The 16280-nt window shown below is 45.6% G+C and overlaps 1 protein-coding gene across 4 annotated transcripts in view; it reads right to left on the reverse strand.

The window, feature by feature from the left end:
• LOC115470577 (golgin-45-like) overlaps nt 1-16280 on the reverse strand; it is an 83984-nt gene that overhangs the window by 66933 nt on the left and 771 nt on the right. The window contains exon 2 of one of the 4 annotated variants that reach the window (XM_030203847.1): nt 15674-15782. The exons of the other annotated variants lie outside the window; for them this stretch is intronic. The gene's annotated coding sequence lies outside the window, so the exon portion shown is untranslated. The remainder of the gene's footprint in view (nt 1-15673; nt 15783-16280) is intronic. 4 annotated transcript variants of the gene reach the window in all.

A 16280-nucleotide genomic window follows, 5' to 3' on the forward strand; every position in this document is an offset into this window, starting at 1 on the left:
GGGAGAGAGGAGAAATGCTGGACGTGGATGGAAAGAGGGGGGAGAGAGGAGAAATGCTGGACGTGGATGGAAAGAGGGGGGAGAGGAGAAATGCTGGACGTGGATGGAAAGGGGGGGGAGAGAGGAGAAATGCTGGACGTGGATGAAAAGAGGGGGGGAGAGAGGAGAAACGCTGGACGTGGATGGAAAGAGGGGGGGGAAGAGAAAGAGGAGAAACGCTGGACGTGGATGGAAAGAGGGGGGGGAAGAGAAAGAGGAGAAACGCTGGACGTGGATGGAAAGAGGGGGGGAAGAGAAAGAGGAGAAACGCTGGACGTGGATGGAAAGGGGGGGGGAGAGAGGAGAAATGCTGGACGTGGATGGAAAGAGGGGGGAGAGAGGAGAAATGCTGGACGTGGATGGAAAGAGGGGGGAGAGGAGAAATGCTGGACGTGGATGGAAAGAGGGGGGAGAGGAGAAATGCTGGACGTGGATGGAAAGGGGGGGGAGAGAGGAGAAATGCTGGACGTGGATGAAAAGAGGGGGGAGAGGAGAAATGCTGGACGTGGATGGAAAGGGGGGGGAGAGAGGAGAAATGCTGGATGTGGATGAAAAGAGGGGGGGAGAGAGGAGAAATGCTGGACGTGGATGGAAAGGGGGGGGAGAGGAGAAATGCTGGACGTGGATGGAAAGAGGGGGGGAGGAGAGAGGAGAAATGCTGGACGTGGATGGAAAGGGGGGGAGAGAGGAGAAATGCTGGACGTGGATGAAAGAGGGGGGGAGAGAGGAGAAATGCTGGACGTGGATGGAAAGGGGGGGGAGAGGAGAAATGCTGGACGTGGATGGAAAGGGGGGGGAGAGAGGAGAAATGCTGGACGTGGATGGAAAGGGGGGGAGAGAGGAGAAATGCTGGACGTGGATGGAAAGAGGGGGGGAGATAGGAGAAATGCTGGACGTGGATGGAAAGAGGGGGGGAGAGAGGAGAAATGCTGGACGTGGATGGAAAGAGGGGGGGAGAGAGGAGAAATGCTGGACGTGGATGGAAAGAGGGGGGGGAGAGAGGAGAAATGCTGGACGTGGATGGAAAGAGGGGGGAGATAGGAGAAATGCTGGACGTGGATGGAAAGAGGGGGGGAGAGGAGAAATGCTGGACGTGGATGGAAGGGGGGGAGAGGAGAAATGCTGGACGTGGATGGAAAGAGGGGGGAGGAGAGAGGAGAAATGCTGGACGTGGATGGAAAGAGGGGGGAGAGGAGACATGCTGGACGTGGATGGAAAGGGGGGGGGAGAGAGGAGAAATGCTGGACGTGGATGGAAAGGGGGGGAGAGAGGAGAAATGCTGGACGTGGATGGAAAGAGGGGGGAGATAGGAGAAATGCTGGACGTGGATGGAAAGAGGGGGGAGAGAGGAGAAATGCTGGACGTGGATGGAAAGAGGGGGGGGGAGAGAGGAGAAATGCTGGACGTGGATGGAAAGAGGGGGGGGGGAGAGAGGAGAAATGCTGGACATGGACGGAAAGAGGAAGGAGATGCATACTGACGAGATGAGAGAAAGGGAAAACAGGAGAAAAACTGCAAATGGCAAAAGCTGGATCCACTCTATACCTCCTCCAGTCCGCGGAGGACCCAGCTTTTACCTATGGATGTAGGGCAAGAAATGAAGAAGAAAGGAGGAAAGTAAAGAAATAAATGGAAAGGAAGCCCTGGAAATGGAGTTAAGGGAACAGATAGAGAGCAGCAGAATCAGAGACTGGGACCAACATGATCAAAAAACAAAGTCACCAGACAACAAAGGTAGAAAAAAAATCATTTTAATTTTAGTGTTTGGAAGATGTCCAATTTGAGAATTTATATCTGCTGTCTTATTTTGCACTGAGTATACTGGAGCTGTAACAGTTTACAGAAATTATAATGAAAAAAAAAAATCACAAGTTATTTTTTTCTCCTATACTGGTATAGTATTGTCAAAGATACTGCTTATATGCGCCAAGGCTGGTATAAGGGGTGTGGTTACCATAGGGGCAGAGCCATAGATGGTGACCCCGCCCATAATGAGTACCGGTACCTTTTTTCCTACAAAAAAAGCACTGTATATATCATCATCTTATATGCATGTGACCCCATTTTCCCCACTTTCTGTCTCTCTCTCCAGGAAACCCCAAGCCAGTCTTGATTTCAAGATAAACACAATAAATAAGTATGAGCTAGTTGCATACAATGGAGCATTTCTCATGCCTATTCATTGTGAATATATTGAAAACCAGACTGGCTTGGGGTTCCCCGAGGATGGGGTTGAGAAAGCCTGAGCTAGATGGAGTTGTATGTACAAGGAATTTCCTAGTATCAATTCTACTAAATCTGAGACCTGGATATAGGTTAAAAAGAAATTTAGTTGGACAGAATTATGTTATTGCTGGTCTTTTTTTGCTGTTTTTACGGCAGTGCAATGATACATTCTCCTGCACATATTTTGGCAAAGGTTTCATTTAAGAACATAAGTGTTGCCATACTGGGACAGACCAAAGGTACATCAAGCATAGTATCCTGTTTCCAACAGTAGCTAATCTAGGTCACAAGTACCTGACAAGATCACAGAACAGTAAAACAGACTTTATGCTGCTTATCCTAAAGAAACAGTGGATTTTCCCCAAGTCCATCTTAATGACTAATGAACTTTTCTTTTAGGAAAGTATCCAACCTTTTTAAAACCCTGCTTTTGCCACACTCTCTGGCAACAAATTCCACAGTTTAATTATGCACTGTGACTGAAGAAATATTTTCTCCAGTTTGTTTTAAATTTACTACTTAGTAGCTTCAGTGCATGCCCTCTAGTCCTAGTATTTTTGGAAAAAGTAAGTGATTCACATCTACTACTACTTAACATTTCTATAGTGCTACTAGGGTTACGCAGTCCCAGCTCGAAGGAGCTTACAATCTAAAGCCGTTCCACTCCATTCAGTATTTTATAGACCGGTGCTGAATGGTGCAGGTCGGACTCCCACTGGGCCTTCTTGAGATGCAGGGCCCATTAAATCCTTCTTGATTGGACAGGCCTCTGACAGAACACTTGATTTTAAGGAGGAGCTGCTCTGAATGTGTCCCCTGAGGGCCCTTTGGACACCCCCCTGCCCTTGTTCTACAGTCTCCCTTTCCCAGGGCTTGCCTAGGAGTGTTTAAACCACAGCTCTAGTCAGTCTTGCAGATCAGGAAATATCACATATTTTAGAGAATGGAGGCAGAGAGCTTTGCATGTAAATAACTGTGAGCATTGTATTTGTGAAATACAAATATTTCTATAGTGCTACTAGGGTTACGCAGTCCCAGCTCGAAGGAGCTTACAATCTAAAGCCGTTCCACTCCATTCAGTATTTTATAGACCGCTATCCAAATTTTGCACAAAGCTAGTATATCTAAACATCTAACTTTTGCATTTTTCAAGCAAGGTTGTGTGCAATATGAGGTTTGTACAAAGAAGCAAAATTTGGAAGTTCCCCCATAAGGAACATGGGAAACAAATTTACTACATATTGGCCCTTATTTTGAAAACCAGCATTTAGATGCCCAAATCTCGATTTTATAAAGCCAGGATACAGATGTCTCAAACTGCAGCATGTCCTTATGACAAGAGAGCATGGTCTGGTATGTTTTGGGTTAGACTGGGAAGGACCAAAGGATGGATGTCAAACTCTGATGTCAGAAGGGGAAGTAAAGTCTACATCTAAAATTATGGACGGCGTTATGTAGACCTGACACTTGGCATGTACCAGGTTTCAGAAAGGTCCGATTGAGAAGCTGCCCCCACCAAAGAGATTAAGACGTCACTTCCTTAATTCCCCCAGTGGTTGCTGTTCCCGTCTCCTCTCCAAATGTGAAATTAGCAAGGGAGACTGGGTTCTATGACAGTTCCAAAATTATGGGTGTTCACAGTATAAAATCTGTTTTAACTTAATAGCCCTCCATACAGAGTTCAGTAACCTAATGGTTGGTGCAGTGGGCTGAGAATCAGGGGACCCAGGTTCAAATCCTACTTCAGCTTTTTGTGATTTTTTTTTTTTTAATTGTGAGCCATCCAGGGATAGAAAAATATCTACTGTACCTGAAAATACATTGCTCCAGTACCTTTCAGACTTGCAGATTTCTTATACATTCAAGGGCAGCAAGCCTGAAGGCTATTGACGCAGTGTACTTCTGGTACAGTAGGTATTTTTCTGTGCCTGTAGGGCTCACAATTAAAAAAACAAAACAAAAAACCCATAAAAAGCTGAAGTAGGATTTGAACCTGGGTTTTCAGCCCACTGCGTTTAGACTACCCCTTTGCTCTGTATGGATGTCTATGTGACCATTTTATAACATGGACATTCCTGTGCTGCCACAAAGATGTCCATGTCCCCTGTTTTACCCTGTTCATAATTTGGATTTTCAGCTAACATAAGAACATAAGCACTGCCATACTGGGACTGAAGGTCCATCAACCCCCGTATCCTGTTTCCAACAGTAGCCCAGGTCACAAGTACATGACAAGATCCCAGAACAGTAGAACAGATTGTATGCTGCTTTTCCTAGAATTAAGCAATGGATTTTTCCCAAGCCCATCTTAATAATGGCATATGGACTTTAGGAAACTATCCAAACATTTTTTAAACCCTGCTAAGCTGCTTTTACCAAATTCTCTGCCAACGAATTCCAGGGTTTAATTACTTGTTGAGTGAAGAAATATTTTCTCCTCTTTGTTTTAAAATTTACTACTTAGTAGCTTCATCATGTATCCCCTAATATTTTTGGTAAGAGTAAACAAGCGATTCACCTCTACCCGTTCCATTCCACTCAGTATTTTATAGACCTCCATCAAATCTCCCCTCAGCCATTTCTTTTTCAAATTGAAGAACCATAGCTGCTGTAGCCTTTCCTCAGAGGGAAGTCTTCCCATCCTCATTATCATTTTCATCACCCTTCTCTGTACCTTTTCTAATCCTGCTATATCTTTCCTGAGATGTGGTGACCAGAATTGAACAGAGTAATGGAGCGATACAAAGGCATTATAACATTCTCATTTTTGTTTTCCATTCCTTTCCTAATAATTTCTAAAACTCTATTTGCTTTCTTAGATGCCGCTGCACACTGAGCAGAGAGTTTCAACGTTATCAATAACATTGCCATGACAACATAAGACTGGATTATTCTAATGCACTCTACACTGGTCCGACTACAAAGGGTTTGCACCAGCTCCAATTGATTCAGAATGATGCAGCAAGACTAATAGAAGGTTGTAAGTGATGTGACCACATCACATCACTTTTGCATAAACTTCATGGGCTACCTGTACGATATGGAGCCAAAAACTCTGTTTGACCTTCAAGGCCCTTAAAGGAAATGGCTCAGAGTACTTGAAGAACAGGATCTCCCTCTACACACCTTCAAGGCCACTAAGATCCTCCCAAGGAGTTCCCCTAACCACATCCTCTCCAAAGAACATCACACAATGTGATACCCGCAAGCGGGAATTCTGTAGAGTAGTCCCCACGCTCTGGAATGCACTCCCTGAAAGGCTTTGCTTAACACAAGACTATCTCCAAGAAGCAGGTGAAAGCTTGGCACACTAAGCACACAGCATTTTTTATAAAATTATTTTTGAGAAGAGGCGCGTCAGGAGCAGAGACTGGTTATCGTGTCCATAACACTGGAGCCTTTAATACCTCTTAAATAGGGGGCGGTAATTGATCCTGCAGTAATTTTATAAAAATGGTTGCTAAAATTAGTGCATGGCCAGAAATAAAATGGGCTTAGTGCACAGGAAAAACCAAGGACACACAGCCTATTTCTTACCAGTTTGGTAACAAGGCCCCTTAGCACTCAGGGGTCCTTTTACTAAGGTGCCCTGAAAAATGGCCTATGCTAGTGTAGGCACATGTTTTGGGGGCGTGCAGATCCATTTTTCAGCACGCCTGTAAAAAAATGCTTTTTTTAAACATTTTTGATGAAAATGGATGTGCGGCAAAATAAAAATTGGTGCATGTCCATCTCGGGTCCGAGACCTTACCGCCAGCCATTGACTTAGTGGAAAGGTCTCATGTTAAATGTGCAGCAATCGCCTACATGCATCAAGTCAGAGTTACTGCCTGATTTTTGCCATGTGCCAGAAAATAAAATATATTTTCTGGTGCGCGTCAAAAATGAAATTACTGCAAGGGCCATGTGATAGCCGGGCGGTAACTCCGAATTGACGCATGTTGGGTGCAGGTAGGTGCCTACGTGGCTTAGTAAAAGGGCCCCTCAGTGCAATCCAAGATGTAGGGGTCCTTTTACAAAGCTGTAGTAAGAAGTGGACTGCTGTAGTGTGGGGGCGCGCTGGGCCACAGGCCATTTTTTTAACGGCCAGGAAAAAAGCGGGAACAAAAATTAAAACTAGCATGCATCTATTTACAGCCTGAGCCCTTACCGCCAGCCATTGACTTAGCGCTAAGGGCTCGCACTGTAATTATGCAGCATGTGCCAATGTGGCTGCGCTGCCAATTGCCAACAGGAATGCCCCGCGGTACAAAATAGAAAAATATTTTTTTACTGTGAGATTCGGTGCACGGCAAACTTGGAATTACCACCAGGTGCATGTGCTACCCAAGCAGTAGTGTCAATTTGGCGCACACTGCCCATGCGTTAGCCCTCCCACAGCTTTGTAAAAGGGCCCCTTAGTGCGAGAGGTAAGGGTAGTGGGGCTCCTGAGGGATCCTAACAAAATCAGGCTTAATATTTTCTTTCTGCTTTTGGTCTCTGTAAAGTGGACTTTTAAGCTTCTACTTTCTTTTCTTTTGAATTTACTGTAACTGTAATGATTTCCATATTTATATAATTTTGTAAAGCGAATGCTACATGCCTGTAGAAGATATTCTCCGAGGACAGCAGGCTGATTGTTCTCACGAATGGGTGACGTCCATGGAGGCCCCTCTGATCGGAGATCTTCACTAGCAACAGCGTTTGCTAGCACTCGCATGCGCGACCGTCTTCCCGCCCGAACGCGCTCGTGGTCATCAGTCCAGTACATAGCAAAGATAGACAAGGGAAGACACAACTCCAAAGGGGAGGCGGGCGGGTTGGTGAGAACAATCAGCCTGCTGTCCTTGGAGAATACCTTCTACAGGTATGTAGCATTCGCTTTCTCCGAGGATAAGCAGGCTGCTTGTTCTCACGAATGGGGTATCCCTAGCCCCCAGGCTCACTCAAAACAACAAACATTGGTCAATTGGGCGCAACGGCAAGGACATAGTTGAATAAGTTTAGGTCAATCTCAGTTAACAGAGAGTGGAGCCTGGAATAGAATAAAAAAGGGCCTAGGGGGGTGGAGTTGGATTCTAAACCCCGAACAGATTCTGCAGCACCGACTGTCGCGTCGGGTATCCTGCTGTAGGCAGTAATGCAATGTGAATGTGTGGACAGATGACCACGTCGCAGCCTTGCAAATCTCTTCGATAGTGGCTGACTTCAAGTGGGCCACTGATGCTGCCATGGCTCTAACACTATGAGCCGTGACATGACCCTCAACAGTCAGCCCAGACTGGGCGTAAGCGAAGGAGATGCAATCTGCTAGCCAATTTGAGATGGTTCGTTTCCCGACAGCCACTCCCCTTCTGTTGGGATCAAAAGAAACAAACATTTGGGCGGACTGTCTGTGGGGCTGTGTCCGCTCCAGATAGAAGGCCAATGCTCGTTTGCAGTCCAATGTGTGCAGCTGACGTTCAGCAGGGTGGGTATGAGGACAGGGAAAGAATGTTGGCAAGACAATTGACTGGTTCAGATGGAACTCCGACACCACCTTCAGCAAGAACCGAGGGTGAGTACGGAGGACTACTCTGTTATGATGAAATTTGGTATAAGGAGCATGAGCTACCAAGGCTTGAAGCTCACTGACTCTACGAGCTGAAGTAACTACCACCAAGAAAATGACCTTCCAGGTCAAGTACTTCAGATGGCATGAATTCAGTGGCTCGAAAGGAGGTTTCATCAGCTGGGTGAGAACAAAATTGAGATCCCATGACACTGTAGGAGGTTTGATGGGGGGCTTTGACAAAAGCAAACCTCTCATGAAGCAAACAACTAAAGGCTGTCCCGAGATCAGCTTACCTTCCACACGGTAATGGTATGCACTAATTGCACTGAGATGAACTCTTACAGAGTTGGTTTTAAGACCAGACTCAGACAAGTGCAGAAGGTACTCAAGCAGGGTCTGTATAGGACAAGAGCGAGGATCTAGGGCCTTGCTGTCACACCAGACGGCAAACCTCCGCCACAGAAAGAAGTAACTCTTTTTAGTGGAATCTTTTCTGGAAGCAAGCAAGACCCCGGAGACACCCAAGGAGGCAAAATCTACGCTCTCAACATCCAGGCCATGAGAGCCAGAGACCGGAGGTTGGGATGCAGAAGTACCCCCTCGTTCTGAGTAATGAAGGTCGGAAAACACTCCAATCTTCGGAGGACAACTCCAGAAGAAGAGGGAACCAGATCTGACGCGGCCAGAAAGGAGCGATCAGAATCATCGTGCCTCGGTCTTGCCTGAGTTTCAGCAAAGTATTCCCCACCAAAGGTATGGGAGGATAAGCATACAGGAGGCCTTCCCCCCAATCCAGGAGAAAGGAATCCGATGCTAGTCTGCCGTGGGCCTGAAGTCTGGAACAGAACTGAGGGACCTTGTGGTTGGCTCGGGTAGCAAAGAGATCCACCAAGGAGGTGCCCCACGCTTGGAAGATCTCGTGGACCACTTTGGAATTGAGCGACCACTCGTGAGGTTGCATGATCCTGCTCAACCTGTCGGCCAGACTGTTGTTTACGCCTGCCACATATGTGGCCTGAAGCCATATGCCGTATTGGCAAGCCCAAAGCCACATTCTGACGGCCTCCTGACACAGAGGGCGAGATCCGGTGCCCCCCTGCTTGTTGATGTAATACATGGCAACATGGTTGTCTGTCTGAATTTGAATAATTTGGTGGGACAGCCGATCCCTGAAAGCCCTTAGAGCGTTCCAGACCGCTCGTAAGTCCAGGAGATTGATCTGTAGACCTTGTTCCTGGAGGGACTAACTTCCTTGGGTGTGAAGTCCATCGACATGAGCTCCCCATCCCAGGAGGGATGCATCCGTCATCAGCACTTTTTGCGGTTGAGGAATTTGGAAGGGACGTCCCAGAGTCAAATTGGATCGAATTGTCCATCACTGCAGGTATTGAAGAAAACTGGTGGGCAGCTGGACTACATCCTCTAGATCCCCATGTGGCCGAGCAATCTCAACATCTGCCGAGCTGTGATCGGCTGAGACCCTCGCACCCAGGAAACAAGGGACAGAAGATTGTCGGCCTTCGGTTCCGGAAGGTAGGCACGAGCTGTCCGAGAATCCAGCAGAGCTCCTATGAATTCGAGTTTTTGAACTGGAAGAAGGTGGGACTTTGGATAATTTATCACAAACCCTAGTAGCTCCAGGAGTCGAATAGTCATCTGCATGGACTGTAGAGCTCCTGCCTTGGAGGTGTTCTTCACCAGCCAATCGTCGAGGTAAGGGAACACGTGCACTCCCAGTCTGCGTAGAGACGCCGCCACCCCTGGCCAGGTATTTACGACACGCCTTCAGCTGCCTGACCACCTGCTGAAAAGGCTTGGCTTGCTCAGAGGGGAGCTTGTCCACCAAGTCTGCCAACTGCTGCACATTATTCCGCATATGAATGCTCGTGTAGAGCTGGTAGGACTGAATTTTGGAAATGAGCATAGCAGAATGGTAGGCCTTCCTCCCAAAAGAATCCAAGGTTTTAGAGTCTTTGCCCGGGGGCGCCGAAGCAGTAGAACTCTTGACCTTCTTAAGGGCCAGATCCACCACACCAGAGTCGTGAGGCATCTGAGTCCGCATCAACTCCAGGTCCCCATGGATTTGATACTGGGATTCAATCTTTTTGGGAATGTGGGGATTAGTTAGCGGCTTCGCCCAGTTCGCCAGCAATGTCTTCATGAGGACATGATGCATGGGTACTTAGGTGGCGAAGGATAGTCCAAAAGCTCAAACATTTCAGCCCTTGGCTCATCCTCCGTAACCACAGGGAAGGGAATGGCCATAGACATTTCCCGGACAAAGGCCGCGAAAGATAGACTCTCGGGAGGAGAAAGCTGTCTTTCAGGAGAGGGAATAGGATCAGAAGGAAGACCGTCAGACTCCTCATCTGAGAAATATCTGATGTCTTCCTCTGCTTCCCACGAGGCCTCACCATCAGTGTCAGACACCAGTTCATGAACTTCAGTCCGAAGCCGTGCCCGCCTTGACTCCGTAGGAACATGGCCACGGTGGGAGCGTCGAGAGGAAGACTCCCGCACCGGCGGCGATGGAGCTCCCTCCATTGATGTTGTCAGGGAGTCTGCCTGGGAGGCAGCCGATGCCGGTACCGGTACAGTAGACCTCACCACAGACGAGGGCCCAGCCATCGCCTCAGTCGTCGGCACCGGCAGCGCAAGCACCCCCGGTACCGGAGAAGGGCGCAACAGCTCTTCCAGTATCCTTGGAAGGATGGCCCTGAGGCTCTCGTTTAGAGTGGCTGTTGAGAGAGGCAAGGAGTCCGGTACCGGCGACGAGCTGCGAATGTGTCCAGGAAGCGGAGGCGGTACCGGGCTATCCACAGGGGAGCGTATCGACACCTCCTGAATAGAGGGGTGAGCGGTCCTCCTGATGTCGATGCTTGGGTGCCGGTGGCACCGGCGACCCAGAGCTCTCGGTATCATGTCTGGAAGGTGACTGATGACGATGCTTCTTTGCCTTCGCATGAAGCACATCACCGGTACCTCCTGGTACCGAAGAGGAGGACGTCGAATCCAAACGTCTCCTGTCGGCCGGGTCCGAAAGAGGTCGATCCCGGGGGGTCTGTACCGCAGGAGCCCTCGAGGCAGGCAGAGACCTACTCGAGGGCTCACCGCTGCCAGCAGGGGAATGGACAGCCCTCACCTGCGCTCCGGAAGACGAAGCACCTTCCAATGACATCGATACCACTGATAACCTCGGTATCGAAGACGCTGGATCACCGGCAGAAGAGCTGGGTACCGCAGACGTCGACGTACCGGACGATGACCTCGGTACCGAAGACGTCGAAGCACCAGACGAGGAGGCCCTGAACAACAGATTCCACTGGGCCAATCTTGCCGCCTGAGTCCGCTTCTTCAAAAGAAGGCAGAGAGTACAGGCCTGGGGGCGATGCCCTGCCCCCAGACACTGAAGGCACGAAACGTGCCTGTCAGTGAGGGAGAGAGTCCGGCTGCACTGGGTGCACTTTTTGAAGCCGCTGGCAGGCTTCGAGGACATGGGCGGAAAAATCACACCGGCGAAGTCAAAATTCGCGATGATGGCTAATGGCACAAAAAAATTTAGAAAAAACCCGTACGGGCGGCGAAAAAGGTCGCGCCCGATAACAAAAGGAAACTTACGGAAAAAACTCGACGTAATGGAAGCTTTTTTTTTTTTTAAAAGAAGACACGACAGAAAAAGAGAAAAAAAAATTGGACACTTCTGAAAGGAAGAACGCGGCGAAAAGACGTGAGGGGGTCTCCTTGGGGCATAGACCGACCGAAAAACAGCTGTCCTGAGCCACGGAAAAAAGAAGACTGACGAACACGAGCGTGTTCGTGCGGGAAGACGGTCGCGCATGCGCACAGTGCATGTGCACGCGAGGGCTAGCAAACGCTGTTGCTAGTGAAGATCTCCAATCGGAGGGGCTGCCGTGGACGTCACCCATTCGTAAGAACAAGCAGCCTGCTTGTCCTCGGAGAATTATAAATAAAGCATAAAGTTAAAAACAATCAGGCTTAATAAACAGAGCACTATGAAAAACTACTGTACTATATCATTTTAGCTTTCAAAAAGGGAGTCTATGATAAGATAAGAAAAACAAAAAAATCATCAAAATTAAGAGCATACATGAGGGTTGCCTTTTTTTTTTTAAACTACCATCTTGGAAGACCTGAACAAGTATCTTGCATGCATTAAAAAAAAATGGAAAGCATGCCAACAAACTGCTGACATGGTGAAATGGCATGGTAAAAAGCCGATGTTACAGCCAAAAGAATGTCTTACAAAAAAAAAAAAAAATGAAAGCAGAGTCAAATGAAGAAAACTAGGAGAAAGCATAAATGTGGGCACGCTAGATGCAAAGTTAATAAGGCAGGTAAAAATGGTGGTGGGGGGAATTATCAATGGGGCACTTTTAGTAAGCTACATTAGGTACTAAGTTGCACTTAATGCAGCTTAAACTGGCATCGTGTGGTAACTGCTAAAACCTGCATGCTAAGTTTTTTGAGGGGTGGTGTCAGAAGATGGAGTGGGTGGGTGTTCCTGCGTTCCCTTACTGTCTACAAAATGGGTGGCGGTAAGTGCACACGTTGTAATTTTACAAAATGGTCTTGGGCCAATGACAGGAGTACACAAGAAGTGGCAAATAGACCAGGCTAAAAAAAGGAGACCTGGGTAGATAGTTTATTGGTAGAGACTCAACACAGTACCATGTTTCGGCCACTGGCCTGCCTCAGAAGTCTTTTATAAGATGATGTGAAATCAATTGGCCAATTAACCATATTGCACCATCTTCTTAAATCAAGGTTAATTGACCAACTGATTTCACATCATCTATATAAAAGACTGCTGAGACAGGCCAGTGGCTGAAACATGGCACCGTGTCGAGTCTTTACCAATAAACTACCTTCAACTGAAGTCTCCCTTATTTCTGGGTTGCCTGGTCTATTTCCCACTCCTTGTGTACTCCTGTTTCGTTGTGGGGTCTCAGCATTCCTCCGCCTTGGCGGACCTTCAATGAAAATGTGCAAATGACAATATTAGTGCATGGCCATTAATTCTAAAAATAGAAAAATAAATTTCAGCTGTAGTAAAAATGGCTTTAGTGCACGGGAAAGACTCAGGAAGAGATGAACTAAGGCCATTTTTTACTACAGCTTAGTAAGAGAGCACCTATATGGAGTGGAGGAGTGGCCTAGTGGTTAGGGTGGTGGACTTTGGTCCTGAGGAACTGAGTTCGATTCCCACTTCAGGCACAGGCAGCTCCTTGTGACTCTGGGCAAGTCACTTAACCCTCCATTGCCCCAGGTACAAATAAGTACCTGTATACAATATGTAAGCCGCATTGAGCCTGCCATGAGTGGAAAAGTGCGGGGTACAAATGTAACAAAATAAATAAATAAATATGGGCTATTATTAAGTTGGGTTATTTTACCACAAGTCATGCTATTTTAGGAAAGGTACAGGAGTTAAACAACCTCCTTATGAGGAAAGGCTAAAAACATTAGCTCTCTCCAGCTTGGAGAAAAGATGGATAAGGGTGCCTAGTATATGTATACCTAAACATAACTGGCCTTGAGTTTCTACAAAAAAAAAAAAAAAAAAAGTATGTGCTACATCCAAAATCCCTTCCCAGAGGACATATGACATCTGTAAAATCATGACAAGAGTAGGTAAATATGAATACGTTGGTCAAACTGTTAAAAAAAAAAAAAAGAAACAGGGGACATTCCATGATAGCACATACAAAACAAATTAAAGACAATATTTTGTAGCATATAAATGAAGCACTGGAAATCACTGCCTGAAGTTGTGGTAAAGACAACATATATCCCTTAGCTCTGTGTTGTACAAATGAAAGATCTCAATCCCTCAATAATTAAAAAATATATTTTTTTGTGTGCTTATAAAAGATAGGACTACCATTGATTACAATGATCTGCTGTTTATCGAAACAGTTTTAATCATAGAACACACGTGGCACTTAATATACCTACTACATATCTTGTTATAAATTCTTAATACCCTGTAAACAACTATAAAGCTAAATAAGACATCTTATAGGGTCCCTACATGGACCATGTTTCAGGAAACACAAAATTCAATAGTGTGTAATATTTTATTTCTTTCTTTTCATTTTTGCCTCCAGCCTTTGGTATAGGGTTTTTTTTTTTAAATTAACTGCCCTCTTTTTGATCTCTGAAGATGTGGTAAAAGCAGTTAGCACAACTGAGTTTAATAAAAGATTTGGGCACAATCTTGGAGTAACAGTCTATAAACCTTTATTAACCAAGCAAACCTGGAAAAAGCCACCAATTATCCCTGTGCAAGCTGCCTTGATTCTATTGGAATCCTACAGGTACTTATGACCTGGATTGGCCACAACTGGAAATAACCCAATGTGACAGGTCTTACCCACTTGAAAAGTTCTCTTTAACAGTTAACAAAACCTATTTAAATCCCACCAATGTAAACACCTAGGAGACTTTCCCCAAACAAAAAAATGTACTGAGTTAACACAACAACCTCTTCTGAGCACAGTATAGTCTCGATTCTAATTCCATCCGGATATACCACACTGACAATCTCTTACAAAAAGAACCCCAAATTGGAAGAGTCCTGGCCCAGATGGAGTGAACAACTTTTGGCTCAAATAGCTCACTGCAAACATCAACTGATTAGGCAGCCAAATTGACACCATATTGGCTGGTATCAAAGGGAGATCCAAGTAACATTCCTAAAAATGATAGACTGTAGATTAGCAAGTTATTGGTCTATAAGCTGTTCACTACAATAGATGCCAATAAAATATAAGATCATACAGACTCTAATAGCATCATGGCAATATAACAAAGGACAATAAGAGGAGCATATGTTCAATAAAACCACGAGTGAAGTTTATGGCCAGCGCTAAGAAAAGCAGAAATCTTAGTATAACATGGATTGACTATAAGCCTTTGATACCGTCCCACATTCCTAGATAATAAATTGCCTTGAAATGTACAAAATCAACCCTGAATAGATTGCACACATCAGGTTTACTATGAAAATGTGGCAAACTGAGCTTCACCTGAAGTATGCAGGTGGATAAATTGTCATTCCTAACATCAAGATTCAATGAGGCATATTTCAGGGAGACTCCTTATCCCTGATTCTGTTTTCTTTAGCACTTAATCCACCGAGTACTCTTATTAACTCCTTGGAGTTCAGCCTTACTCCAAAAGAGGTTACATTGCATTTACTGTTTGTAGATAACCTGAAACTCTATAGTTTCAGTGACCAGCAATTAGTGGAACAACTTCAAGTGGTGAAAAGCATTTCAGATGACATCAAGATGTTTTTGTGCAGGTCACATGTGATAAGGTGACTTTCCTTAGGGGAAAGTTGAACAAAACTAAAAACATCTCACTGATGACTGAGATAAAGGAACTTGAACAGGAAGGTGTATATAAATACCTAGGAGTGGAGGACGGTACAACTATCAAGCAGAAACTGCTGAGATTACTGAATTTTTTTTTAAGAATATTGAAGACTGAGGTTTTTTTTTTTTTTTTTTAAAGAAAGGTGTGCTAAACACTAGAGTTACCCATAGGAATATATGTGGGCATCTCTAGCATTTAGCGCACACTAAAAATGTTTGCACACCTTTGCAAAAGGAACCCTAAAACTGATACTGGAGTGCATTAACATCATGGAATAAGGTACAGACTATTAATCAACTGGCACTTCCTGCACTCTTATATAGCTTTGGTATTGTAGACTGGCCTCACGCCCATGAGGTCATCTATAAGAAACAGTGTATGCCTAGACTGTACAGTTCTAAATCTGAATGAGAGATAGGTCTCATGGAAATAGACTACACCTATCAAGCTACTATCACAGGCCTCCAGGCTTACCTAATGGCATCATCAGATCCCAATGCACAAAAGGTGCTGAAATATGAAAGAACATTTCCAGAATCCCATTCCATGGTTAAACTTGGACAAGCATTCTGAGTAGAAATGGCTGAAAATCCATCGAGACCAAAAGGGAAGGAAGCATCAGAATTTACAAAAAAGAAAAAAAACTCGTCAATGAATTGGATCAGCAGGGAAGAAACAAGTGACAAAAGCATAAGTACAGCGGGAAATACAAAATGTTACTCCAGGAACCATTCATGGGTCAACACTGGACACACGCATGCGAACGGTTAAGGAGAGGTGGCTTGAAACTTAAGAACGAACAACTGATAGTTGCAGCCCAGGACAGCGGATTACAAACAAAATGATTCACAGTAAGCACAGATAAAAAATGGTGCAACAGACATCTGTAGATTCTGTAGGAAAAAGTGCTGGAAACAGTTACTCATTTTATGTTGGCTGTGAACTGCTAATTGTGGAATTTTTTATACAGAAATGCACAAGGTTGCACATCTCATTCATTGGAAATGCTGGCATTACAACATCCGTGCACCGAAAAAGCATTGGGATCATGACCTTAAGATGATCACCTGGGACATTCCCA

This window comes from Microcaecilia unicolor, chromosome 5 (genome assembly GCF_901765095.1).
Source record: "Microcaecilia unicolor chromosome 5, aMicUni1.1, whole genome shotgun sequence".
NCBI classification, from domain to species: domain Eukaryota; kingdom Metazoa; phylum Chordata; class Amphibia; order Gymnophiona; family Siphonopidae; genus Microcaecilia; species Microcaecilia unicolor.